The sequence below is a fragment of the Cornus florida genome, unplaced genomic scaffold (genome assembly GCF_030987335.1).
Source record: "Cornus florida cultivar Cherokee Brave unplaced genomic scaffold, ASM3098733v1 CherokeeBrave_3.0.0_Hap2_Chr05, whole genome shotgun sequence".
NCBI lineage: Eukaryota > Viridiplantae > Streptophyta > Magnoliopsida > Cornales > Cornaceae > Cornus > Cornus florida.
In genome coordinates this window covers 95654444-95682367 of record NW_026775575.1, presented here as the reverse complement: position 1 = coordinate 95682367, position 27924 = coordinate 95654444, and the positions used below count along the sequence as shown (strand labels likewise).

The 27924-nt window shown below is 36.7% G+C and overlaps 1 non-coding gene and 1 pseudogene across 1 annotated transcript; one reads left to right on the top strand and one right to left on the bottom strand.

Moving 5' to 3' along the window:
* Positions 1 to 1137: 1137 nt before the first annotated feature.
* LOC132307766 (G-type lectin S-receptor-like serine/threonine-protein kinase At4g27290) lies at positions 1138 to 8461 on the top strand (annotated as a pseudogene).
* Positions 8462 to 18791: 10330 nt separating this feature from the next.
* On the bottom strand, positions 18792 to 18900 carry LOC132310833 (small nucleolar RNA R71). Its single transcript, XR_009482718.1, has one exon. It is a non-coding gene; the product is annotated as a small nucleolar RNA R71 (small nucleolar RNA).
* Positions 18901 to 27924: the final 9024 nt, after the last annotated feature.

The following is a 27924-nucleotide window of genomic DNA, read 5'->3' as shown; positions in this document are numbered from 1 at the left end:
TTGTGGGGAATCAACACTTTTCTTCGGGCTAACTATCACATAAAGAGAAGGGGAGAGGAGAGAGAAGGTAGAGTAAAGAGAGATTCTAACATATATATATATATATATATATATATATATATATATATATATATATAATTGTTAGATTCTAATTTCTTGATTTCATCTGAACTCACTTGAATTTGGAGTGTTGCTGGAGTTCTTTGTGATCTCAATGAAAATTTTAGATGTTGTCAGTTTTCGATAGTTCTTGGGTTAAATTTGGAGCAAATATGGTTAATTAAATGGCTGAAAAAGCACGAGCGCTATGCTCATCCGTCCGGATTGCCATAAGAAGAAACAATATGTCGTTGTCAAATCAATCTGAATCGATGGGTCACACCAAATACATATCGTTGCCCCTTTATCGACGTCGGAATCGTGTCACCATCGTGAAATCGCCACTGCTCGTCGTTGGACGTCGTCACTTCGTCAACGTCAGAATCGCGTCACCGCCATGCCATCGCTGGTGCTAGTGGCTAGAGCCTAATCATATTGCTTGGTCGCCACTATCGCTGGAGTCCAATCTCATTGGTTAGTCGTCGCCAGAGCCAAAGCCCAGAGAGTTGCAGATGTTTGCCATGTTTACCTTCTCTCTCTAACATCACTTTAATGATTGACGGTCGTTGCCAGAGCCAAAGCCCAAGAGAGAGAGTTGCGATGGTAGTAAGTAGACAGTGGAGAAATGGACTGTAGCTGTGGATGGCTCGGATGAGAGCGACGGCGGGACGGTGATGGGCTCGGCTATGGGCCTGTGGCAACGGGGAAGAAAGGCTCATAGGGAATGAATGAGAAGATAAAAAACTTGGAAGAAAAAAGAATTTTTTGAATGAGGGTAATTTGGTCATTTTACGTGGTCAAAGGGTAAACATGTATTTTCATCATGTTTGGGGTGTCATTGTTCAAGTTTGTAAACTTGAAGGGTGTCTTTGTTTAAAAAACGATTAAGTTATATATGACTGTTAATATGATAAATCTCGTAGGATGTCAGATGTAATTAATTTAAAAAATTAAAATATTTACTTAAAGGTCACATCCCAACTTACTTTCTTGGGCCGAGTGTGTGGTTGTCAGAATCCATTTATTACGTAATACAATTTATTAAAAAAATTAAAATATTTACTTAAACATTACATCCCAACTTAGTGTTTCACTAAAGCCAAAAATTGGCCACGATGAGACAGGTTAAATTCACATCGCTGGCCCATAGTGTGAAATTGTTGTCAAAAAAAATAAAATAAAATAAAATCAAGAAATAAAAATTGTTGGCAGCGAAAATGAACCAAATAGAACCCTTTCTTCAGAAATGGTACCGAATGCCGAACAATGCTCTAGTGTTCAATCTGCCTCGGGGACCAACGTTGCCCTAACCTCAAAGCCAGCCGATTCCGAAGCCAAAATCCTGCCAACGAGTCTCGACGACAAAGACGAAGAACAACAAGTTCAAGTGAGTTGACGACGAAGAACCCGAAGTTCAAAGTCCCGTACTGTCTCCTCCGTCCAAGCGATCCAAAACCCTAAATCCACTGTCTCTTCCTACCGAAACTCCGATACGCATCCACGAGAGAGCGAGCTGTTCTCGCCGCAACACTTCCTCACCCCAACCCACAACCTTCTTCTACTGTCAATGGCGTATCGTCACCTGGTTCTTTACTTCTCTCATTCTTCCTTTCCTTTCCTTTCCTTTCCGTTCCTTGTGTTTCTCTTTTTTAATTGATCGATGCCATTTATTTATTATTTTAGGCGGCTGAAGAAGGATACTTTAAAATAAAATTAAATTTGGAATTCTATGTTTGAGATTGAGTTTGATTTACTAATAAATTATGTAACAAATTAAGTGATTATTTTTCTTCTTCTTCCTGCCTTGTGTAATTTCAGGTTTGAATTCCCCTTTCTAATTCTTAACTTTCAATCACATTATCATCAATATATATATATATATATATATATATATATATATATATATATTAATTGTGCTATGCACATGATAGATTTTACTGATTTGATCGGCTTGTAAAATAGTTGTGTTTTAAAGTATAGAATTGACGGCTTAAAAACTTGCATACATTAATTTTCTTTCAACTCTAGTTCCAATAATATAGGTCACCAACTACTTGTTATCAAACATAATTTGAGAATTAATGACCTTTGCAAATTGTTGGGTGTTGTGGATTTGTTCTTTCCTTTATATTTTGTGGACCTCCAATGGATCATTCGTTCCACTTGATTTTGAGATGACACCGTTTTTTACAAGTTTAGTCAGTGATGGTTACCTGAAAACTATTTAATCGACAATTGGAAATGTTAAAGAGAGCAATTTCTTACATTTTGTTTCCATAAAATATTTCACAGAAAATAAATGATAATATAATAAAATAATATTGGCATTGAGAGGTGAATGTCACCAGTCCTAGTCGTATATGCCGTCTATATGGTTTATGTGGTCATCCTTGACCTTTGCGTAACAAATCTAAGGTCAAGATGTCATAATGGCACTTAAAAAAAAAAAATGAAAAAGAAAAAAGAAAAAAAAAGATTTCATAATGGCACACCATGCCTAGTTAATTAATTTCATACTGTAAAGAGTGTGAAAGGAAGACTTTGAAGAGGACTTTCTGATTTGGTTTTCTTTTTTCTTTATGTGGTCTGCCAATCCAGCAAGTCAATAACTATCCTATGAGTTTCCTGAATTAATATTGGAAAAAAACAGAGAAACATACACAAACAACATATGAGTAAATCATCAAAGAAATATGGTTTTTGCCATAGTTCTTTTCTTTTATTTTATGATTTCCATGTTAACAATAATCTCCGATGCAGTAGAATTACACACCATAACTACAACTCAATCTCTTACTGATGGGCAAACCATGGTCTCTTCAGATAGAACATTTGAACAGGGATTTTTCAGCCCCTCCAGTAGTACTTCCAGGAATCGATACTTGGGAATATGGTACAACAAGATATCTGATGGGACTGTGGTATGGGTTGCCAACAAAGATACTCCACTTACTGATGCATCAGGAGGAGGTGTCTTAAAGCTCACTGATGGAGGAATTCTCGTGCTTGTCAATACTACAAACAGCATCTTCTGGTCTTCTTCAAATTCATCATCAAATAACAACACAGTGAACCCAGTTGCACAGCTTTTGGATTCGGGTAATCTTGCTGTCAAAGATGCAAATGATGTGAATTTCCTATGGCAGAGTTTTGATTATCGATGTGACCCTTTGTTGCCGGGCATGAAGCTTGGAAAGAACCTAGTAACCGGAATTGATCGGCGTCTATGGTCATGGAAGTCCAGTGATGACCCCTCTAAAGGTGAGTATTCTCATGGACTTGATCTTCATGGATTCCCACAATTGGTCCTCCCGAAAGGTTCAGTTGAGCAATACCGTGCTGGACCATGGAATGGTCTTGGTTTTAGTGGCGTGGTCGGTTTAAAGCCAAATAGCATTCACATACCGTTTTGTTTCTGATCAGCAGGAAGTGTATTATAAATATGAGCTTATTAATAGCTCAGTTTTCTCATGGCGGGTTTTGAATCAGAATGGAATTATACAGCGCTTAACATGGAATTATAAAACACAGGATTGGACAGTTTACACGAATGCACGAGCAGATAACTGTGATTTTTATGGGCTGTGTCAGGGCTATGGTAGCTGCAGCATTGGTAATTCCCCGGTATGTCGGTGTCTTGATAAATTTATGCCAAGGTATCCAAAAGATTGGGACACAGCAGATTGGTCAGGTGGGTGTGTTCGAAGAACGCCCTTGGATTGCCACAATGGCTCATCAAATGGATTTCTCAAGTATTCCGGCGTTAAATTGCCTGACTCGCGGTATTCTTGGTTTAATAGGAGCATGACCCTCAAGGAATGTGAAAAGGTATGCTTGAAAAACTGTTCTTGTATGGCTTATGCAAATATAGACATAAGAGAAGGAGGAAGTGGCTGCTTGCTCTGGTTTGATGACCTGATTGTTTGAAAGTGGGCAAGATATTTACATAAGACTGGCCTCCTCTGAGTTAGGTATGTATGATATATATCCCCAGACATACATATATCTATATATATTATATATATATATGAGTCAGTAGCTTTTACTTTCTGGTGTGGAAATAAAAAGAAAGTTGCCATCTTTTCAACTGAAAGGTGGCATATAGAAGCTCTCCCAAATGTGAGAAACTGATTTAGAGCCTGTTTTGGATTGCTTTTCAATCACTTGGAAGCACTTTGTTTTTTAAAATTTGTATTTAGATGTGTTTGGTAACCATTAAAGTGCTTTTAATTGTTACCAATTTTAGTTCAGTAAAGCTTTTGAATGGAGCTAAAATTTCTAGCTTTTAAAACTGTGTTTTGAGTAGAGATTTATTTTAGGTAACTGTTTTTCATTAGAAGATTTTATCCCTTTCTATATTTTATAAAATAAATCATCTCTTCTTTTATAAAATACTGTAATTATTAAGTATAGTAACACTTTATTAAAGGACATTATTGTAAAATTAGTAGTAGAAGCGCTTAAAACAATGTTGTTACCAAACAAATTAAAAAGTATTTTAATTGCGAAAAGTACACCTAACCTAACATGCTTTTTGCTAACAATAATTTTATGACAGCTCTATTAATAAAAGTGTTTTTTCATTCTAACATCAACATCAAACGGGCCCTTAGTTTGTATGTTTAACTTTTTTTTCTCTGCCAACTTTGCTTCCAATTCAATTACAACCGGGGATGAGCATTTGGCCTTTTACCACAATTAACTTCGTAAAGCCACCTAGTTGCTTTCCTTATCAGTGCAAGAAAAATTATTTAGTTTTGGGTCAAAGAAGCAGGGAATTCGCTCAAATTGATTGCTGATGATGAAATTTTGAGTGGTCACAGTATTAGGACCACATATGATGTGAGGTTCAAGGTTGAGCTGTGGTAGACCAAAACAATAAACAAGTGCCACTAGGTTTGTGCTCAACAAAGTTGCCAAATGAAATTGTCCATAATTTTTTAAACTTGAAGGACTTTTGAAATTGGAAGTTTAGATATTAATTTCATTTGGGGTGAATCCTAAACCAAAAATGATAATATTAAGTTATTTATGACAATTGTTTCCTAAACCAGAGAACTGATATCAATTTATTTAAGATTAGTCCAATTGCAGTAAATTTGCTGCAATTACTCTTCTTAAAATGCCTGCTTCATTTTTGTGCCTTCAAGATGAATGACACCCGTGAAAGAAAGAGTCTCCTAAAGACAATCATTTACCGAAAAGTGTCTTCTTTTACTGCTGCTTTATTTGTTAGTTTTCCTGCCCTAAACTATAGTTGCTTTACGTTGTGGTAAATTTTGACTGTGCAGAGAGTCTAGAGACACATAGCAGCTCCCATGTAGAGGGACGATGGAAGATTATAGTCATTCCTATATTACTTACAGGAGTGGTACTCCTAGGCCTATTCCTTCTCTTGTATTTCTTAAGGAGGAGGAAGCTGAAGAGAGAAGGTAAAGATATCTAGAAGACTCAAATTATTTCCCTTCCCTATTTAGCAAAGAAAACATCGGATTCTTACCGAGGCAAATCCAACCCCATTTTTAGTTAGATTTCAAGTTTCTATTTTATGTCTTTCTCATGTCCTTTTGGCATCAAATGTCAAGATCTTCAAATAATTTCCTTTGCCACTTTATCTTGGTCTCATTCTGTACTTCCTCATTTTAATTGAGCCACTTCGTCTTTACAAAAAGGGCAGGTTGTTATAATCTGACGTCTCATGTACAGTGAAGTGTACCAAATTCAAGCTTTCTAAATGCTATTAAGTATTAAAAAAACCATCCAACCAAAGCATTTATTTATTTATTTTTGGTGGCAAATAATCTCTAAAATGGACCTATCAGACTGTGGGTCTTAATCATAATCCTTTCCCTTAGGCTTACATGACTTTTTCAGGATGAGTATGGAGACACAAGTTTTTTGTCATGAAGGGTGTGTAGTGGCCTTTACTGAAAACAACTGTTGACCACCATCTAATCTAAAAGTTTGAGCGGTTAGAGAGGGTATAAGTTGAATATTTAGATACATCAACGCACCCCAACATGTGGCCTTCTTTTGGTCCAACACGTGTTTCAATTTTAATTATCGGGATAGAAGTGCTCTCCAAATAGAAAAGAAGATTAAATCTCCCAAAATCTTCTAGAGTATTATAGAAAGATACAATATGTACTATATTTATAAAAGGAAAAAATTTCTAGGTGTAGATTCTTTTGTAAGACGCGGAGAAGATTGTGGCACGAATGACATCAATGGTCATCATGAGAGTCTGAGAACAAATTAACAAGGAGCCAACCCGGCCTCCTAGAAATTTACCATTTGGTACCAATTTGGTTTTTGCACCGGGTGTGATAGCAATACTGCTATAGATGACATTTACTGAAGCAGGCAAATGATTAAAGAAACAAATCAATGCTGCTAAAAACACATCTAAGGGTGTCAGTACTTAACTGACACTATTTCACTTTCTTTTCTTTTAATATGACAAAGTACCCCTTATTTCACATTCATTAAGTCATAGACCCTTTATTTTTATTATTATTATTTTTTTAATCTATTTTAACGATAATAATATATTTCAAAATTTCGGGTTTTCACATGTTGCTTAAAAGTTTCTTTTTCTTTTTTTCTTAAACAAATGATTATCATGCTGCCGCTGTATTTAAGAGTGTCATGCCATACCATTCTGGAAAGAGAGTCAGGGTGATCCATTAGCATGCCAGACAGTTATTTGAGTGATGGCAGTTATCTAGTTTCATCTATAACATTTTTTATTTTGCAGGTATGGAAACTAAGAATGAAGACATTGAGTTACCATTTTTTGATCTGGACACTATTGCAAATGCCACTAAGAACTTTGCTTCCACAAATATGATCGGAGAGGGTGGTTTTGGTCCTGTTTATAAGGTTAAATAAGTAATCTTTGGTTCGATATCTAATAAAAAAGTGAACCCCATGATTTTAACATTGCTATTCAAAAACTTGTAGGGTAAGCTAAAAACGGGACAAGAAATAGCAGTCAAGAGGCTTTCAAATAATTCTGGACAAGGTCTACAAGAGTTCAAAAATGAAGTTATGTTGATATCCAAACTTCAACACCGGAATCTTGTTAGGCTATTGAGCTGTTGCGTTGAAGGAGAAGAGAGGATGCTAATATACGAGTACATGCCGAACAAAAGCTTGGACTATTTTATTTTTGGTCCGGTTCTCTTGACCATTTATCTTATTATACCAATTTCATAGTGCAATTTATGCAGCAGAGTCCTCTGCCCTATTTTTAAAATGATAACTGATGTAAAGCTTGTATGGATGGAAATGTCATGCAGATCAGAATAGAAGACTAGAACTTCCATGGCAAAAGCGATTTGAAATTGCTATGGGTATATCAAGGGGACTTCTCTACCTTCACCAGGATTCAAGATTGAGAATCATTCATAGGGATCTCAAAGCCAGCAACATTTTACTAGATGAAGAACCAAGTCCGAAAATTTCGGACTTTGGGACAGCAAGAAGTTTTGGGAGAGATCAAATTGAAGCCAAAACAAAGCGAGTAATCGGAACATAGTAGGTTTTGTAAACAAATTTCAGATAGTACTTGGTCATCATTTTCATATGCTTAAATTTGATAATTTTATGCAGTGGTTACATGTCGCTGGAGTATGCCATTGATGGGAACTTTTCAGTAAAATCTGAAGTAATTAGTTTAGGTGTGCTTTTACTGGAGATAGTGAGTGGCAAGAAGAATTGGAGATTTCATCATCCTGATCACTATCATTCTCTTTTGGGACATGTAAATCTCTCTGTGGTGAAATATAGTCTATCATATTATATTTTATATTTCTCTTTAGCTTTTTATGTGAATTACTAACTTTTAGGATTGTGATTGTTCTAGGCTTGGTTGCTGTGGAATGAACATAAAACCTTGGAACTAGTGGATACATATTTGGAAAATTCATACATTGAATCTCAAGTACTAAGATGTATTCAAGTGGGTCTACTATGTGTTCAGAAACTGCCCAAAGACAGACCAACCATGTCATCAGTAGTGTTCATGTTAGGTAATGAGGGAGTGGCATTGCCTGAACCCAAAAGGCCTGGTTTCTTTGTAGAAAGAAGTTATATGGATGCAGAGACATCAACAGGTGAGAGAAGTCTATACTGAAAATGAATTGACAATAACAATAATGGAACCTAGATAGAAGTTGCGCCTATTTCATATTGTTGTGCTGATGGAGTTGATGCATATCAAGACATGGAAGATTGTAATGTATATACATGGATTTTTTTTTTTTTAAATCAATTTTCTTGAAATGTTAGCTTTGACTGCTATTCACCCTTTGTAAAGAATTGGATAATGAGAAGTGGTTGGGGTTAACATATTCTCACACATATGGACTATTTTTTTTTTTTCTTCCCTAGATCACATTATATTGACTATTAAACTGTAGCAATTTTTTTATTTGTTTTAGAGTTAAGAATTTAAGTCAACTTTGTGTCTAGAATATGAACCTACAAATAGGGGTGCAACTTGGGCGGGCTAGCCCAGCCCAACCCGAGTCCAGTCCATAAATTTTAAAATCTGGACATATAAATTTACAAGTCGGGTTTAAGTCGGGTTGGGTTTTTTCAAACCCCAGCCTTATTCGGTTTGGGTTGGGTTCAACCTGAACCCAACCCGAGACCCCAAATTAAACATTTCATAACAAAAAAAATTAAAAAAAAAAAAATCCACGATCTCTCTCCTATCCTTTGCTAACTCTCTCTCTCATCAGCCTTTCTGCTTTCTGTTTCTCTCTCTGCGGCCATCCATGGGCGAAGCTTGAGAGTTGAGAGGAGGGCTTAAATTTTTTTTTTTTTTTTTTCTTTTTTTTTTTCTCCTTTCTTTCTCTCTCTCTTCTTTTTCTCTCTCTTTCTCTCTCTGTCACCGTCCATGGGTGAAGCTTGAGAGTTGAGAGACAGTGGCTGAAGCTTGCAAACGGCGAACCTGAACTGGAACAGCAGACGATGGAAACTGAAATATATGGGTTTTGATTTTTTGAACAATCTGAAATGATATGCCGATATGGGTTTTGATATAGGTAATAGGTTTTGAACTTTTGATTATTGCGACAGATAGATAAACTGAAATATATAGGTTTTGAAATTCTGATTCTTGTAGATTTAGTACTTTGCAGTTGCAGAGAGAGAGAGAGAGAAGGCAAGTTCAGAGTTGAGAACGAGAAGAGAGATGGAGGCGGCGATTGGTGAGGCTGAAACGATTTGCCCTAAATAAATATATATATAATAATAATAATAATAATATAATATAAAATATATAATATACATATATATATAATATATAATACATATAAATTTCCCAAAAAAAAATTAAAAAAAAAAAAAAAAAAAAACTCAACCCGACCCAATCCGCCGGAAAATATTCGGTTCGGGTTATAACCACAACCCATGTTCGGTGCAATTCGAGTTGATCCCAACCCAACCCTATTCGGGTTGAGGTTGGGTTGGGGCTGGGCTGGGTTGGCCCAACCCAACTTGCAGTCCTACCTACAAATATAAAATTCTGATGGAATAAACCCTAGGCATGAATTGTTTGTGTATCAGACACGTATATGGGCTGTATCCACATATCCGCATATTTGGCAAATGTTTGATTCTACCTTAACATCTTAAGAGAAAAGTATTCGGTCAACAATAAATTGATATATAATAAACTTGATGACACTAGCTCATAGAATGTTCTTAAACACGAAATGGACTTGAATTTTTGAATGGCTGTCAAAGCTAACTCTCTACAAATATGGGAGTTCAGAAAATAAAAAAAAATCACCTGCGTATATATACATTACAATCTTTGTTTCTTTTCTTTTATCTGGAAGTACCAATTTCTTGATATGCATCAACTTCATAATTACAACAGTACGTACACTTCTTCTATCTGGTTTTTATTATTGTTATTATCAATTCATTTTTAGTAAGGACAGGTTCACTTGTTGATGTCTCTGCATCAATGAAACTTCTTTCTACCAAAAAATAAAACTATTTGGTTCGAGGCAATGCCATCCCTTCATTACCCAATATCCCCTATGTAATTTTTAAATCACGAATGTAACAAAGTAGATGTACTAAATATTCGATTTAACAGTATTATTATCCAATACCCACAATGTAATTTTTAAAGAGTAAATTGTATCGACACCTCGTGAGGTTTTGGTCAATGTCACTCAGTGGACGGTTAATGACTTTTTTTACATTGACACCCCCTGAAGTTAAAAAAATGTGCATTAACACCCCTCCAGACCTCTTAAACCATATGAAATTACCTTTTAACCCTTCGACTTGTCAACAACTCTATTTAAATCATAAAATTACAAATTTAATTTCCTAACTAAATTTAATGGACCAGACCCTCTTTATCTCTTCTATACATATAGATATAGTTTATATGTAATAATACTTATACCACCATAGCCATCACCACAACATAAAAATAAAAATAAAAAAAATAAAAAATAAATTATAAAAAATATATATTTTTAAATAGCCAGATAACTGTACACCACCAGAACCGCCACTACCACACCCAAACACCATACTTAAAAAAAAAAAAAAAAAAAAATTGAAAACCGTCATGCTCAACACATACTTATACATCCTAAACGCCACCGGAACAACCACCACACCAAGACAACACCACCAATACATCCAGACGCTACCTGAACCACCACCACCACCACAAATAGAAAAAATAAAAATAACAGTAAAAATTTTGAAACACCATAATAACTTAGACATTAATATAACCACTACAACCACACCCAAACCACACCACAACAACCACCACCAGAGTAGGAAAAAAAAAAAAAATAAAACAACCATGGTTAGCCCAAACTAGGGATGGTAACGAGGGCGGGTTTGGGTGGGTGTACCCTTCCCCGTCCCCGCAACCGTTTAAAAACCCTGTCCCCATCTCGGCTCAAAATCGTAAAAACGGGGGAACTTTCCACCCCATCTCCGTAACCGTTTAACATTTTTACCGCCACGGGTACCCACCCCACCCCGCTTAAAACCATAATTTCATTATTGTTGAAATAGATTTGCTATTTTTTTTTTTTTTTCCTCATCTTCAATTCTTCACCATTATAACTTTCCTTTTAATAAAATTCATTTGTTACTTTAATATTGTTATATAGGGTACTTAATATATAGTGGGAAATATATATACTAATGAAATAAGGGTACTTAAGTAATTTGTATATCTAAACGGGGCGGGGCGGTGTGGGGCGACCTCCCCCCGTCCCCACACTAAATCCACGCGGATTTTTATTACATCAAACCATTCCCGCCCAAATAAGCAAAACGGTCCTCCAAAATTGCCAAAAATGGGGAGGGGTGGGGCGGGTAACCGAGGGGGCGGGTCAAATTGCCATCCCTAGCCCAGACCCACCACAACAGGAAAAAAAAAAAAAAAAAAAAATGCACCCTTGTTTGAGATCGAGAAGAAAGAGGGGGAGTGTTGGCAGCTAGGTACTAAAATGAATTAAAAAAAAAAAAGAAGTTAAAGATTATGGTAGAGAAAGAGGCTTAATGATGAGGGTAGTTTCGTCAATTAACAAGGTTGATATTTTGTAAATTAATTGAATTAAATAATTAGGAGCAAATATGACATTTGAAACCACATGGGGTGTCATTGTTAAAAAAGTCGTTGACCTCATATGAGTGACATTAATCGAAACCTTAGCGGGGGTGTCAATGTAATTTACCTATTTTTAAATCATGAATGTAACAATAACGTAGATGTACTATATATTCGATTTAACAATATTATAATATTGCAACACAATGTAATATATTGTATTTGTGTTACATTATGTGATGCAACTATATTGAATTATGATTTAAGGGTGTCATAGTGTAATGAAAGTGCTTTACACCAATGCACCAAAATCTTCTGACACTAAGGATGGCAACAGGTCAGTTTGGTTGATGTCATTTTCATTCCCGTTAAGCATGACTACCTTCATTCCTATCCAAAATTATTTATTAAACGGGGCGGGGGCGGAATGAAAATGAGTTTTGTAAAGTACTTACGTTTTCTAACTAACTAAAGTAATAATTATTTTCAAATAAGAATAATACAAAAGGATATTTAGTGATTGGAATAAAAATAAGGGTTAATTTCATAAAACCCCCACTACTTTCAAATTTTGATCATAAACCCTACCTATTTAAAAAAAAAAAAAAACCCACACTTTTAAAAGTGATCACACTGCCCCAATATCCGCGTCTGACCTGTTAACCGGGCTGTAAAATGATAAATTTGACTTTGCTATTATTTAATGTTAAATTAAAAACTGAAAATAATTTTTCTAAAATTACAAAACTACCCTCTTCTTCTTTACCCCTCTAAACTTTTTTTTCTCTGAACTCTCTGATAGCGTGATAAAAACAGAAGAGGGGTTGGTAATGGTGGATTCAATTTTGACCAACTGGTGATGGTTGTAAGGCAGAGGAGGCAAGCGTTGAATCGGAGTGGGACAATAAACCCTAGAAATCGAACTCTACTTATCCTCCCTCGTGTGATGATTGACCGTCGCTTGAACGAACGGCTCAGATTCTAGGGCTTTGTGTTGTTGTCGAGGAGGAAGAGAAACAGGACCTCTTCAGAAATGGGCAAGACCGATTCTGGTCCGATTGAGTAAGGAAATGAACTTCTTGAACTTGATGATAGCGACCACCATATAATCGGCATCGCCGCGGTTCATGGCCTGTACAGTCTACACAATGATGATCGCCATGCTTGTACCAACGATCTTCAAAGACTCAACCCTAATTTATCACCAATCGCAACACTAAACCCAAATCAATCAACATGGTCACTCCTTCTCTCAACACTCTCAAACCATCCTCCATCTCCACCATCAGATTCATATGTAGCTAGCTATAGTGGCAGAATCCTCTCCTACTACCTCAACGGCAAGCTCTGCTACCACGGCGCCACACCCACCTCTTCTGTGTCGAACTCTCCATCACCTTTGTCTATCAGTCCATCTTCTAATTCATATATATATAGTATGTATATATGTTTACTTTGTTAGAAGATACATGTGTGGATGCATAACTTGATATTTTTGATGTTACAGAACCATCACTTGGTCCGGTGATAGGTCTGTTTTAGAGAGATAGAGAAAATGGTGAGAATTTTAGAGAGAGAGTAATGTTTCCAATTTTTTTTTCGCCATTCTCTTTTTCTGGAAATTTCTTTTTTTCAGGAACATTTTTATCTTTTCTCGTTGTGCGTACCAGACATCGTGGGGTGTGTCTGGAATGTCCGAGAGTCTGTTGGGGCATTCCATTGAGTTTATGACTCTTAGAAATCCACCGGTTGCCATTTAGGCATTTTTTTGTGTTTTCGGGCTGGAGAGCCCCGTGTGGGACTCACTTTCGGAATTGTCGTGTACAAGGGTTTTGGTTGAGCCCACTTGTATTCCATTTAATTTATTTAAGTGTGTTTTAAGTGGTATTTGTATAGTTTATATGTAATTGTGTATGTGTGGTGGAAAAGAAAAGAAAAGAAAAGTCAAAAAGGATTTTTAGTGGTGGGACTTGTGATACTCCTCAATTCTAGAGTCACGGGTGATCAAGTCCGAGCATAGATCCGAGGGATACCAAACAATTAAGTATATAAATAAACATAAAATACAAAAGAATAAAAAAAAATAATTAAATAAAGGCTGAAAGAAATCTAAAATATAAATACTTAGAATTGAATAATTAAAATCCAGTAATCCCAAAACCTCCAATAAATGAACAACTCGGGAATCCATCTAGTGGACCCCAAATCAAATCCCAAACTGAATAGTAAATAACTAAAATACAATCCAAAGCTAAACCATGAAGGGAAATCCTACGTAGTCGAAAGAATGAGTGATTGTTTCTGCTCAGCACGAACATGTTCTAAGCCTGAAACTGACGAATACTTGAAAAATAAGAGTGAGTCAGGCCCACGAGCAAGTTCTACTCTACTACAATTCAAACAGAGACCCGATACACATGTACATCCTAAACAACTCAACAATAGCTATATAGTCCATACAAATATATATATATATCTGCACTAAAGGACTCTCACTGTATTACAAAGGGGGTCTCAACCTAAATAGAGGCAACATGCAAAACGCACCCGAAGTGGGCATGTGTACCTAAGCCTAAAAGGATATACCTCTACCATCATAGCCAGTTATGCATCTCACTGCATATACGCTCCCTAACCGTCGACTCTGAGACTAAAACTCATATCGCGGTACCATAAATATATATTTAAAATCCATTCCAAAACCAAAATATGTCATTCAATTGTTCATTGATCTGACACAAGATATAATTAGGATTTAATGTTATGATTAATCCATTCCCTTATTCTAGAATAGGCAAGAGTTAACGTTTTGATCTAATCCATACCTAATGTGCCACCGTCTCATATCGGTGCATATAATCCGTACATCCAACAATTGATAAGATAAATAATAATTGTAAACATCAATTGATCCATAATAAGCATAATAAAAAATATATAAATTAACATGCTTATTTGATACTACTCCGAAAATTCCAATAATTGATAATACAGAAAAAAATATATAATCATCAATTAATTCCTAATAAGCATAATAGAAATATATAAATTTACATGCTTATTTTTATGCCACTAAAACATGATTTAAACCATATTATATATAAACTAATTGCTAGTTTATAAGTAAGTAACTTGAATCATCCGCATCAAAAACCGATATGCAATTTTAGTTAAGAATTTCATATTGTTCCATATACTAATTCCTTGTGGTTTATTATGCATTAACATGCTCTCTGGAGTTTTAATATGACCCTAGACATCACTGAAAACCTCCAGTATAGCTCCTAACTAAACCTGGAACTTCAAAATCCAAGCACAGTAGCCAAATACTCACTGAAAACCTAAAAAAAAAAAAATGAAGGAGCCGACTCCCTTAAAGAGGGAACCGCCTCTTTTCTACAAGGAGCCGGCTCCCCCTTTAAGGGAGCCGACTCCCATCCATGTAGAGCAAGCTCCCCACCATGGGGAGCCGCCTCTTTGCATTGGGGAGCCGCCTCCCTTCAAAAGGGAGCTGGCTCTCCTCCTGTTATCACCTGTTTCACCTCCGGCAACGTCCAGTTACTTCGTTTCTCCATTCCAAGGTCCCTACTGGTCAATAATAAGTCCCAGTGTGTTCTAGAAAAATTAAATTCATTATTCATTAATCAACACCAATTAAAAAAAGAATTTATGCAAGGAAGGCTTAAGATCAAACAATTACCAATTCGTGAATACACATACTATTTTAATCGAATCTAACATGCAAACCAGATTAATTAACGTTTATTTTCTCCTGGACTTGTTTTAGGTATGTAAAGAACATGAGTCAAAGGGAGAGAGTTAAGAATAGAACTTGCCTTTAAGTCTCAGTTGAAACCTTGCACCGTCGTCTAACTTTTTCAGCAATTCATACTGTTCTCAATTCCTCTGTTGCCCTTAGTTCCACCCACGAACAACACTCCTTCTTTCTTTCCTTGATTCAGCCTTAGTCTTAGCCAAACCCTAGTCTCCCTCTCTCTATTTTCTCTCAGACCTCTCTATATTTGATGAGCGCTGAAAAGTGCACAATTAAACCCCTTAAGCTTAAGTATTATAGGACCTTTATCTATCTTACTTTCCCGTTTTAGACTAATTTTATGTTATTTCCCTTTTTAGGTACTTATCCCAAAAATAAGTTAATTCAGCCAAATAAGAGCTTAAAAGAAGCAATCCCGAGCTGAATGGAAGAAATGAGCAAAGTGGAAGCAAAAGGAAGCAAAGTGTGGAAATCAGCATGTTCGATCGATCTCAACATTCCTTCAATCGATCAGAGCAACATCGATCTGGACACTTCAAGATGGATCCAAGCCTTTGTCCTTATCCAAAAGATTCCACCATGTTCGATTGATCCAACATTTCTCAGATCGATAAAAAATATTCGATCTTATCCACACCTACCACCCCACCTACCACTCTTGTCTCTTTCCCAAAATTTCTCAGAGATTTGTCATTATTCAAAAAGACGCCGCCAAGGATTATCGATCTCTGCAGCATTCGATGGATCTAACTAATGTTCGATCGATCTCAATATAGTTCGATCGATCGAACCCTCTCAAGTGTGAATTAAATCAAATTCCAGCTCATTAAAAGTTGTCTCATAGTGTAATCATTGAAGGAGCCCTTGTGCACGAGTCCAGACCATTGGGTATGACACTTGAGCTACCTATATAAAGATTTGAGCTACTTTTTACACATATACTTAGAAACATTCTTAGAGAGAAAGAAAGGAGAGGAGGAGAGGCTAGAGACACATTCTTGGGAGTTCTTCCATTCTTCTAGGGTTCCATCAAGAAGGAGGTCATTCATACCATGGAGATAGCTTTTGAAGGTTGGATGACTACTTCAATGAGTGGCTAAACATCTACTTGGGGCTGGAGTTAGCCCTAAGCATGCCTTCTAGACTCTAATGCTTTGTATTTTGAGGGGATTTGTGTTGTAATCTTATTTCGACACTTATTTTATATATTAATCTTGTTTATTCAATGATTTGTATGGTTTAATACTTCCAATTGATTATTTCATTCTATCCATATGTTTATGTATGCTAGAATAGATGTTTATGTGTTTATCTCTAATTTTTGTGTTATTGATGCATGTTTATGTGTGTTGATGCTATGGATCTAGAGATTGTTAAGGCATAGTGTTTAATAGAATACTATTGTGATTTATTTGATGGTTCATACTCATGTCTTAATGGATTGTGCCTCTCCCGTAGTTTATATAGTTTAATTTTCATCCTTAGCTTAGTTGTAGTGTAGTTGCCTTAGTTGTTAGATGGGAGGACAATCCATGCTTGTTATTTGATGTTCCATGCTTATGAATGCAACTAGTATTATTCTCTAACCATGTGATGTGTTTGGATTGTGAGTTTAAAGGAAGGATTAATGGCTTAGTTTGATGTATTGTGCAATTCACTAGGTTACTTGGACAATATATGCTTAATTAGTTATCCATGCTTGTTGAAACAATCAATCACACATTCTCAAATTGTAACACATGTTTCCCCTCATTAATTTTACATTGAATATCTAGAATAGTGATGTTTAGTGGTGACCTCTAGACCCCATGACCTCACTCTCTTGTTTTCTCTAAATTTCATTTAAATTGCTTATTTTACATTGAACTTGTTTAGTTTAGTTTGTAATCTAATCAACTAAACACACCACCTTTTGATCACTCGACCTACTAACCCTATACATTGTTTTCATTACAAGCACGCCTATAATCCCTTGGGACGATCCCTACTCACCCTAGCTATATTTTTAGTTAGAGGTAGTAGTGGCTTTTATAAATTTAAAACTTGGCCACATTGCACACTCATACTCTCAGTGCACATTTTTTAGACGTTGGTGCAGCGACACACCAAGTTTTTGGCACCGTTGCTGGGGAATTGAATTGGCAACGTTGTGTTTTGGAAACAAATAGGAATTAGTACTCTTTTGATCATGTCTTTACTTTATTTTATTTTTTGTTACTTATTGTGTTTGTTCTTGATTGGCTAGGTGCATTGAGCTAAGAGAGTCAAGCAAAAGGAATTAAAGAGCAAAGGAAGAAAGGAAGCCAAGTTAAGCTAAGCAAAAGCATAAAAATGAGCTAAAATCTAAAAATTTGCAAAGCATAGCAAGGCTTGAAACTTGAAAGTTTAATTGAAGTTGCTTAAGGACCCTTTATGAGGTTTTTGTAACTCAATCTCTAGTTAAATTGTCGGCCTGAGCCCGTGTGGAGGCAATTTACTTTTACTTTGCATATTGTTCAAATATGGGAGTATGGGATCAATGTATGTGGTGAATGTTTGTTGATTGATTTGTTGTGAGGGCGAAGTGATTGTTATTTGCTTGTTATTTGTTTTGCTAGTGCATGCATGGTCGTAGGCCATTAAATCCTACTCTTGTCCCTCCTAATTTGCATCTTGAATTGGTTGTTCATAATCCTAGGAGAAGAGGTAGTTCTCATCACTCCATTTACCAATGGAGGAATTGAATGACGACCATATGGAGGACCTTGGTCACATAGACCAACAAGGCATCTTCCACCCTAATGTGCATCATGAAGATATTCAAGTACCATTAAGTATGCCTAGACCATTCATTCCACCACAACAATAAGGCCAAATTCCATTGGGAATGCCTCGACCAATTTTTGCTCCACAACCTCCCATTATGCAAGGCAATCAAGGTGTTCGAGTAGCACCACCGGTTGTGAATCCTCCCATTGCTTTAAGAGACCATTATGTGCCTAATGAATATAATGCACCTACATGTATTCAATTGCCCCCCATATAGAGCACATCACTATAAGATTAAACCACAAACCATTCAAATGCTTCCCAACTACCATGGATTTCCAAGTGAAGAACCTTATAGGCATTTGGATGAGTTTCTTAAAGTGTGTTCCACCGTGAAATACACGGACATGCCAGAAGAAGTGTTAAGACTTAAAATTTTTCTTTTTACCCTTAAGGACAAGGCAAAATATTGGTTCAACAATCTTAGACCTTTTTTGATAACTTATTGGGCAGAAATGCAACAAGAGTTCTTGAAGAAGTACTATCCGGTTTCAAAGACCAATGCTATGAGAACTTCTATTCGTGAATTTTCTCAAAGGGATGGCGAAATATTTCATGAGGCATGGGAAAGGTTTACTGATTTGCTTAGGAAGTGCCCACATCATGACATACCTAAGTGGCAACTAGTTCAATATTTCTTTGAAAGTTTATCAGATAATCACAAGGGTATGGTTGATGCATTTATGGGTGGGTCTTATTTTGATAAGCATGAGGATGATGTGTGGCAATTGTATAAAAGCATGAGTGAGAATTCAATGCATAGATCTTTATCCTCTAAAAATGGTAGAAATTTAGGTGGAAGGAAGAATGTTGGCTTATATTAAGTTGACAACTCCAATGACATAGCCGCCGAGATGAAATCCTTATCTCAAAGGTTTAATCAATTCTTGATTAACCAAACTTCGGCGCATCAAGTATCTTCCTCCCCTAATCATGTTCATTATCGTGCATCTAATAAATTTTGCATGACTTGTTCGAGTGTTTTACATTCTACTTCCAATTGTCTCCAGGGACATGTGCCAAGTGAAAACCATGAGCAAGTCAATGCTACATTTGTCAACCAAGGGAATAATCTCTATGGCACTCATTACAATTCAAGTTGGAGGAACCATCCAAACTTCTCTTGGAAAAGCCAAGGGGAAGGCTCAAACCCTCCCCAAGGTGGTTTTCAAAACAAGTACATTCGACCTCCAATGCAAAGCCAAGGTTCCCAAGGTTTTAGATCTTTTTTTCAATCATCACATGGAAATCAATTCTCTAATTCTCATTTTCCTAACCAATCATTGTATTCCCAATGAAATTCTAGGAGTCCCGCTTTTGAGGAGAAAGTGTTGACCGTTCTAGGCACTCTAGAAGCGAACACTCAATTGCTTCATTCCCATTCCCAATCCATTACTAAGCTAGAAACCCAAGTCGTGCAAATAGCTAGTACTTTGAATGCTAGAGAGAAAAGGAAAATGCCTTTGAATGCACCACCAAAACAACATTGTGTTGTGAAGACTCATTCCTCATCGGAAGGTCACGCAATCGAACATGTCAATGTGGTGACAACCTTGAGAAGTGGGAGAATTGTGGACAACCAAGTGAGTATGTCCAATGAAGAGAGTGAACCAGTGCAACCAAAAGTTAACACCCGTCCCATTTCACATCCTATTCCTCCTTCATTGCATGTGCATGACCCCTTTGTTGAAAAAGTAATGAAAAATGATTTGAACAAAGTTTTGAAAGATGAATTGAAAAATTCTTGTGACAGTTTGAAAAATTCTTGTGTTGAAGATTCTTCAAAGAAAAAATTTGAAAAAGCTTTTGAGCCTAAAGCTCCATTTCCGGATGCATTGAAATGATTCATTTCTCTTGACAAGACTAATGAAATCATTGATGTGTTTAGGCAAGTGAAGATCAATCTTCCGCTTTTGGATGTAATTAAGCAAATTCCGACTTATGCCAAATTTTTGAAAGATCTTTGCACCTAAAAGAGGAAGAACAAAAGCCAAGCACTAAGGAAAGTGGTCTTGACCGAGCAAGTGAGCTCTATTTTGCAACATAACACACTCTCAAAGTTTAAGCACCCCAGTTCACCTACTACTTCTTGCATCATTGGTGACCATGTCATTAATCAGGCTCTCTTAGATTTAGGAGCAAGTGTTAACCTTCTTCCATATTCAGTATATGTCAAATTGGTCTTAGGAAACTTAAAACCGACGTCGGTGGTTTTACAACTTGCCGACCGGTCCATCAAAAAGCCCCGGGGTATCATTGAAGATGTTTTGATTAATATTGATAAGTTCTTCTTCCCCGTTGATTTCATTGTCATAGACACGGAATAGGTTCCAAATCCCAAGAGCCAAATTCCAGTTATCCTTGGCCGTCCCTTCTTGGCAACTGCAAATGCCAACATCAATTGAAGGACGGGGATAATAAAAATCTCATTTGGCCATATGAAGGTGAAGTTGAACATCTTTAATCCAACCCCGAATTCAATAGACAAGCATGAAGAAGTGTGTGTTGTAGAAAAGTGCATTGACAATGAACTTGAAAAACATGAGTTTTTGCTTGGAAGTTCTAAGAGTTCATCTTCAAACTTGAATTCAAGAATTGTTGTTTCAAAACCAAGTGTTCCAAGGGCATGGAAGCCCAAGAGTTGCATAGACCAAAGACCATCAATGTCTTTTAAATCAAATCCAACAAGTTCTCTAAAGAACCATTTGTTGGGTGGGATTCAAAAATCCATTCACCTCGTTAAGGAGGGGATGCATAACAAGATATTTGATCTAGGCTAAAAGAGCCCAACGTCTTACTAGAGACGTTAAAGACTAGCAATGCTTCGTAGGGTTTACAACCTTATTCCTCCCTCATTTCTATTTTACCTTTCATTTCTTGCATCTTCTAGATATATTCTGGGTTTATACACATGGCTAGGAACTGTGATTGAGAATGCATGCACTTCCATTATGAAAATATGCATTTTGCACTTGTTCGATCGATCTCAAAAGAGGTTCGATCGATTGAACATCCATTCCTGCATCCAATCACCCCTTAGTCCCATCGATCGAGAATTTCCTGCATATTTCAGCTCTCTGTGTATTGAGCGAACTTCAGTTCAGATCGATCTGAGTATTCCAAGATCGATCGAAATTTTTCTCAAATCGATCTTCATTCTATACTTAGAATTTTTTTTGAAACACATGAAAATGGCCTCTCTATGTATCGATCGAATTTGTCTGCAGGTTTTCATATGTTCGATCGATCGAAGTATCTTCCAGATCGATCTTGGAATGATTGATCTATGTCTATTTATTGACTTTGACTGCCCTTTTTGAATTTTAATTTATTTATAACTATATATACATATTGTTGCCCAAGTATAGACTCTAGAGGGGGGGTGAATAGAGTCTTTGGCAAATAATGGCCAATTTTCAGTTTTGCAAATTCTACTAAACTCTTCTAACAATTATGCAATTATCAAGATATAAACATGAACAATTACTAGCATAAATGTAAAGGAGATAAGGGAAGAAAGATTAGAAACATTCACATGGTGATTTTAGCGAGGTTCAAAAACTCCTACTCCTCGGCTTAAGACCCCTCTTGAGACTTCCTAATCCAATATGGCACCTCCTTACAGGTGGAGAGTAAACCTTTACATGAAGCAACTCCTTGCTTCACTTTGCTAAGAGACAATCTCCCTTAGTATTTCTTTGGGTCACACCAACCCTTACAAATATGAAGCTAGCTTGCTTCTTCTTCCTTGGGCCACACCAGTCCTTATAAGTGAAGATCAGATTTGTTGCATACAAATATATCTCTCAAAGATTGATGTGCAAATATTAGCTCACAACTAGAGTATAGATGAATAAATTGAAGCTCAATACTCTATGAATGATATGGGATGAGAAAGTATGATATGAATGAAGAACAAAAGCTCTTTGGATGCTAGAAGATGTCTCTCAAGTGTAGTAACACTTAATCCTGAAGTCCCCTTACTCTATTTATAGAGTTTCAGCAGCAAATTTAAAAATAGAGCTGTTGTGCACACTGCCCAAGAGGAAATAGCCGTTCAGATTCAAATCTATGCAGGTTCGGTCAACCGAAATGAAACACCCTTGTGTTTCGATCGTTCAAAATGGTTTTAAGGTTGGATATCATTCTCTCAGTCTCTCTGTTTCGGTAGACCGAAGTGAGTTGGTCTTGTATTTCGGTAGTCTGAAATAGAACTGATGCATCATCCTCAGTATCTCTGTTTCGATAGACCGAAGTGAGTTGGTCTTGTATTTTGGTAGACCGAAATAAAACTGATGCGTCAGAAAATGTTCTAGGTTAACAGATGAAACAGTTACTCCACAGGACATCTGCACAGACCTTATTTTCATTGAAAACATTTAAGTAAATGTCATTTACTTTAAGTTTACAATGTAAATAAGGAAGTACCCCCCATTTGGATTCAATAAAAAATACTAAAAAATTGAAATCCAACTAAATCAAAATGTAAAAATTCAGTTTTAGTACAAATTTGAATTTCCGACAGTTTTAGTAAAATTGAATCCTTATGTAGACCAATGTAGACTTGGTCAAAAATTCTGATAAAATCAGTTTAGGCTAGTTGAATTATAAAGAGTTATTACCGGAAAAAGTTATTTTAAAATAATCATTATTTCAAAAATTCATTTTTCACACTCAGCCAAAAACACAGTTTTTTATGAAGTGCATTTTGGGGTCCTAATGTCCGTTACCAACTCATGGTAATGAAGGCTTCTCATGCCTTAATTGTTGACCAATATGAATAATATGATTGATGTGCATGGTCTTAGCATTTCTAGCACAAATGATGAGTTCTTTCAAAGCTTATGCAAGCTTCAACTAACTCACTTTTTAGTAAAGACTACATATGTCAACTGTATATGAATGAAGTGCATAGTCTATTACTAATAGATATAGGAGCATAGGAATGATGAGATATGCATGGTCCTATAGAAATGAGCTTCAAATGGATTCATAAATACTTTGATATTGAATCCTAAACACTCACCATCCTATCTACCTATTTCTTCATGCTTTGTCTATGATCGTGTAGGCTTTCAGGTAGACTTGCTTTCTTCCTTTCTTTGAGTTATTTTTTTGCTTATTGTAGTCCAAGCTATCTTTGGATGGACTTTGCATTTGCTTCTTTGCAACTTTATGTTCCTTTTGTCTCTTTTGTTTTCCATAGATGTGATCTTGAGTAATGGAATACCTGGAATTGACTTTATGATCTTCCGTGCTTCATTGAGGTCATCCTTTGAATATGAATAATCTATATAACACTCAATATAAACATTAGTTCTTAAACACCATTAATGGTTTGTTATCATCAAAACCTCTAGATTGTCCTTGGATGAAATCATTAAGGTCAACATATTTATATATAAAATACAAAAATATTTTTCCTTTATTTTTATATTTTCAAAAAATATAGATATATATATATATTTTCAAAAAAATCCAAAAACATTTTCATTTTATTTTTATTTTTTATTTTTATCTTCAAAAATCCGAAAATATTTCAAATTTTTTTTTTCAAAAATGCTGTGTCGTTTTGAGCTTAGATCGATCTGTGTTCTTAAAGATCGATCTATGTGTGATCGATTTGAGATTTTTCATGATCAATCGAACATATCGGGAATCGTTTTTAAAAATAGAATCCTTAGGGTTATTTGATCGATTTACACATTGATCTCAACCCTCATTGCCTCCCACCGCTGCAACCCATCTTCCCAACCTCCGGTGAAGCCTCCGGCGAGTTTCCCGAGCTTTGAAATCTCATCTCCACCTCCCGATCTCATCTCATCTCCTTCGTTTCCACTTCTCTCATTCGGCTTGGTGAGTTTTAAGGTTTAATTCCATTTTCAAGCTTCAACATATATGTTTTTGATGTTTCCATGATTAGATCCATGATGAATTCTTTCCATTTTTGATCTTTGAAGCATATGTCTATATATGTATATATATGTGTATATACATATATATATATATATATATATATTTTTTTTTTTTTCATTTTGAATCCAATTTTGGGGGTCATGTGCCTATTCAAGTGACCATTTTTGTGTTGTTAAGGTGTAGGGGGATCCACAAGCTTGCTTGGGTACCCCCCGTGTCATCCACGTCATAGATCTATGACTTTTAAATTTCTCACAGTAGTTCGATCGATTGAATATTTCTCAGATCGATCAGAGAAAGATCGATCAAATTTAGTCCTGATCGATCTGAGAAAGATAGATCTCATATTTTCCTGATCGATCGAACTTCACAGATTTGCATATGCACACTTCACATACCATCCATAGTGTTCATGCTGGTTTATTGATGCCCAATGCCTGTGTTTTCCACATTGGATGCATTCTATACTTACACTATTTAGTATGCTTCATTTAGTCACTGTTTATTTGGTCGCGTCATCACTTGCATAGATTCATGTCAATTACTCTGAGTTGTCTATCTTATTTGACATACATGTTTCTATATACTATGCTTCAATTCTCTATTATCTATTACTGACTTATTTTGTGAATGTTTCTTTTCTATTTTGCAGGCCATGGCGCTGGTTAAAACAGTCGCCCGGCGATAGTATCCGAGGAGGGTACGACAGCGTGTAGAGGAGCCCGCAGAGCCTTCACATGCCCAGGATCCAGAGCAGGCTGAGCAGTTAAAGGAGTATGAGGAGCCAGCTCCGGCTCAGTCTGACCACTCTACCTCTACCGCTTTTGCATCTTTATCCCATTCTGATGAGGATGAGCATATATCTTCTTCTTCTTCACCACTGGCACAGCCTGGCCAGGTCCAAGACCGACCTGTCTGGAAGTTCACACGCTTTTCTGTGTCCCATGAGTCCGTATTTGATATAGCTTTTTTCTCCCGGTCAGTTTTGACCTGGGCAGCTTTCGACGACATTGAGCAGCGCGGCATTCTAGCCATTCTGGCGCCAATTACTTATCCAATTTTCCTGCAGCTTGCTTAGATATTCTTCTAGAACCTCTAGCCGACCCCGGGTAATTTGTCAGAGCTGCGGACTACTATTGATGGCCACCCTATCATCGTCACCGTCGACACTTTGGCCACTTCTTCTCGATGCCCCCATGTCTGCCCTCCTGGTCTTGATTATCCTATTCTGATGCAAACATGGCCATTGCCCTTACTGGCCATTATGCAACTGGCGAGACTTTCACAACCCGAACTTATCTGCCCAACGACCTATGGTTTTTCGATTCGGTCTTGCACTGAAATATATTTATGGTGGGGCATAAGATCCAGAGGCGTTCTGATTTTCTGGCAGCCCTTTATGCTTTCTACACTAGGCACTAGTTCTCCATTCCGGCATTCTACTGGAGTGTCATGATAAAGCTTTATACAGACTATATCAGCAAGGCTAAGCCCAAGCGGGCTAAGTACCTCCCCTTTGCTTATCTTATTACTTAGATCCTCCAGGACTAGCGCTACCCTTTCCATCCACATGAGCGTTCTAGTCAGGGACTTGCCACTACGGTAAGAAGAACTGGAATAAGAGCTACAATGCTCTTATCAAGAGCTTGGAGGAGGATGTTATCTTAGTAGTAGAGGAGGCTGCAGAGGCTGAGGAGACAGAGATAGCAGCGATGGACGATCTAGCAGATGTACCGGCGGCTGCAGTATATATGGAGATAGACCTGGAGCAGTAGCCTCTAGTAGAGAAATTACCACATCACTCTCCAGTTGGGTCGCCACTTCATTCCCAGGAGCAGACTTAGGCTGTACCACAGTTTCATGATCCAATTATTCCTGAGGCTCCAGTTCTGACACCCAACTTAGGAGAGCATGTTTAGTCTTTGGAGGATGCAGTAGTCTCCGTTAGAGCAGATATTTCTACTCTCTGTACAGATGTCTTAGCTGCGCTGCGTGACATATCCAGAGATATCCGGGGATCACCCCCCTCGCCTTACCTCCTCTGCCTGATCTTTTTATCTGTCTTTTATCTGATATATATCTGTGATATTTGACTGTTCTTTCTGATACTGATATGATATTTTTGCGGCCAGTTTATCGGCCCAGACACTGTGATGTACCATATACTATTTTTCTTTCTATACATGTTATCTTTTAGATGTCAAATCTTTATATTGATTATCTGTCTGTGATTGACTCCATTATCAGGTGCATCCCAGTGATTTCAGTGAGAGAGTGCTGCCTAAAATTTTTCAGGACCATCATTTTTCCTCTCTCATTAGTTCATTTCTTATCCTATTTACACTTGCATGTCCACTATGCACTATTATTATCCCTTTTGTTATCTGATGAGTTTTATCCAAGTGCCATTTTTTCAGGACTGTAGTTAATTCCAAGTTTGGGGGGGTTATACCACCCACTTTGGATATTTGTGTCCCAGCCATTCTTTGCCTCAGTTGCACTTGTATACTCTTTCCTTTTGTTCTCTTTGCACATTGAGGACACTGTGCTATTTAAGTTTGGGGGTAATGGGTGTTAATTACAGTGTTTGCTTTCAATTCAAAATTTTAAGCATGACTTGTGTATTTAAGGGATTTTCTATGATTGGTCCATAACTAGTTATGATTTTGATCTTTTGAGGACTATATTGCTTAAAATTTAAAAATTGCTTGACTTGAGAGTCCAATACTCCTTGTATGCCTTGTGGATGCCATTTAGGAGTAAATTTTTTGAAAAATTGATATCTTGCTCGCACTTGTGGTCCACATCATCCTGATTTTGTGATTATTTTGAGATTCATTATAGGATTCTACATTAGTACAGGCGAACACTAGCATTCATTTGTGGGGTATATGCTTTTTTTATTATTGAATTGGTTATATCCCAATTGGGCTAGTAGTGCATTAAAAGTTTTCATTTTGATAAAGGTGGATAACAAACCCTTTTCATTGAGTAGCCGGGATTCTAGCCTCATCAAGCGCTGAATTTCTCGCACCGAAAGGTGGAGGGCCCAAACTCTAGGTTAATAATTGAATTATGAAAAAAAAAAAAGTTGCAAAAGCAATAAAAAAGTAAGGACTTTTCCCAAAAGGTGAGAAGTGGGAAATAATTAGATGGAAATTGTTTTGATTTGTAGTTTAGTTGATTTGAGCTTGTAAGTACTTAGGGGTGTTTGAACACTAAGTGCCTTAAAGCCGTCTGGTTTGGGAGTCATTAACCTAACGCTCGACCTCATGGATCGATAGATCAACACATTGCACCATGCTTCCATCTTTGATCCTTAGGGATAAAAAGTAAATAAATAAATAAACAAATAAATCGAGTGAAAAGAATAAGCGTACCTAGAACAATAAAGCTTTAATAAAAGGTCTACTCTTTGTCTTGATGATCGGTACTAGATTTGTGTGCTAGCTTGAAGGTAAAGATGTGATCATTTATTTAGTTGGCTTAGATAGCAACATATTTGATGCCGGTCCACTCAAAAAGGATTCTAGAGTTGTTTTGATTTGCATGATCATTTTCTTGATGTGTGGAGGAACATACTTGCTTGCTTGATGTTGAGATTTTGGGAGATTGCTTAGAAATGGTTGAAAAATTGCATACTTGAGGTAATTTTCTCCCAATGCTTGTTTGCAATATTGGTGCCTCTTTTGTGAGAATGAGCTTAATGTTTATGGGT